Source organism: Galeopterus variegatus, unplaced genomic scaffold (genome assembly GCF_000696425.1).
Source record: "Galeopterus variegatus unplaced genomic scaffold, G_variegatus-3.0.2 Scaffold10426, whole genome shotgun sequence".
NCBI lineage: Eukaryota > Metazoa > Chordata > Mammalia > Dermoptera > Cynocephalidae > Galeopterus > Galeopterus variegatus.
The window spans coordinates 34917-37251 of record NW_007736537.1 but is presented as its reverse complement, the minus strand read 5'-3'; positions in this window follow the sequence as shown (position 1 = coordinate 37251).

Genomic DNA, 2335 nt, shown 5'->3' with positions numbered 1-2335 from the left:
TACTGTTTGGGGGGTACTTGCTTTCAGCCTAAAGAATTCTCCTAATTATTTCTCATAAGACAAATCTATTAGCAATGTATTCTCTCTTTTATTTATCTGGGAATTGCTAATATTTTTCCTCAGTTTTGAAGGATAGTTTTTCTAAATAAAAGATTCTGGCTGGCAGGTTTTTTGATTTCTCTCTCTCTCTCTCTCTCTCTCTCTCTCTCTCTCTGTCATTCTACTGCCTTCTGGCTACACTGTTTCTTTTTTTCTTTTTTTTTTTTTTTGTCTTTTTCATGACCGGTAAGGAGATCACAACCCTTGGCTTGGCGTCGCCCGCACCGTGCTCAGCCAGTGAGCACACCGGCCATACCTATATAGGATCCGAACCCGTGGTGGGAGTGCCGCCGCGCTCCCAAGTGCTGCACTCTCCCAAGTGCACCACAGGGCTGGTGGAAGTCAGCTGTTAACCTCATTGTGGTTTCCTTATAAATGACAAGTCATTGTTTTTCTTGATGCTTTCTAGATTTTTACTTTGGTTTTGGCTTTCAACATTTTAACCATGATGTGTCAGAAGGCCTCAGTTCTTCACTGTATGTTAACAAAGGTTTCTCACCATGTGGCCCTCTCCCTGGATTGCTTGACTGTCCTCATGATGCGGCAGCTAGTGTCCCTCAAAGCAAGCAATCCAGGAGAGAAAGCAAGGAGAAAACCACAATGCCTTTTATAACCTACTCAAACACCATCACTTCTGCCAAATTATATTTGTTAAAAGCAAATCAAGTCCAGCCTCACTAAAGAGGAGGGGAATTATGTCCACTTTTGTAGGGAGGAATATCAAATAATTTATGAACCTTTTAATTAATGAATGACCTCCAACTGAATTAACATTTAAAAGTCTATTACATCAGAATTAAGCTTCAAATCAATATTTTAGGAGAAACTTATTAGAGCAATGCGATTAATTATTTAGAGCAATACAATGTAAGAAGGGAAAGTTCCAAGGAGGAACTTCTAACCTCCATACTCTTAGCCCTTCTCTGAGTCCCTGAATTCTGACTTTGACTTTATCTCTGGATGTTTGCCACCTACACACTTTGTCTTTCTAACTGACCCCAGATTATAATTTCTTTCTAACATGCTAAACTGTCTCCCACCTACACTGACTTATAGCAATTGGTTCTGGCTCTTCCTGTCCTGTACTGCTGATACTTGATGTCAACTATGTGGGCTTCAGAGAGGTTGTTAAAACATTTTAAAAGGTGCATGTCTCCTTGCATGCTTTGAGAACCTCAGACTTTTCAAACCCCTTTATTTTGAAAACATATATTAAGTACTGGTATATGAATGATTTTCACTAAATATAACTGTCAATGGGATAAAAATCATGTACTATGTTCATAAGGTTTTTAAACTTTGGACAAGTTCAGGACATACATCATTTTTAATAGATCATCAAGATGCAATGGGTTTATAACCACAACATTTTCAGTGGAGACATTGTTGGGAAAAAATAATCATTCCAAATTATTTATTATGTAACTGAATGAGAGAATATTTTAGTGACTAGCAAACATTTCTGACTCTATCTTAAATAGATATTTTATAGAAAATATAGATTTTATATAAAATATAGATTTTACCATGATAATAGCATTATAAAGAAAATGGGAATAGTGTGGCAAAGCTGTTCTATATATCTATAGTAAAACCCTAATTTATGTTTTGCTTGGTAAATGGGAATATAAGATAATATGTAAGGACATATATTTAAGTGCATACAAAATGGTGTGTATGTCACTTTAAGCAATTTGGACTTTCAAGGAGCTCCTTTTCTTCAGTGTGTGCAGAACAGTCTAATAGGAAGCAAATGTGGAAAATGACACTCCGTCCAGGTTTTTTTTAAAGTCAGCATATTTATTTATTTTAAATCTTCCTAGTGGAAAGATAAGTCAAATTACTGAAGTACAATTTACATACAGTAAAATTCACCATTTTTGGTGTACAGTTCTATGAGTTTTGACAGTAATGTAGCCACCAACACGATCCAGATGTAGAACACTTCCATCACCCAAAACATTTTTTCATAGTCTTTTATGGCCAGTTCTTGCCCTTACCCCCAACCCCTAGCAACCCTTTAATCTATTTTCTGTCCCTATGGCTTTGCCTTCTACAGAATGTCATACTAGCCTTTTTAGTCTGTGTTCTTTTTCTTAGAATAATGCATCTGAGATTAATATTACTCGTGTATCTTACTTTTTACTGCTGAATAGTATTTCATTATATGGATGTATCCCAACGTGTTTACCTAATTGAAGGGCATTTGAATTACTTCTAGTTTTTGGTGACTGTG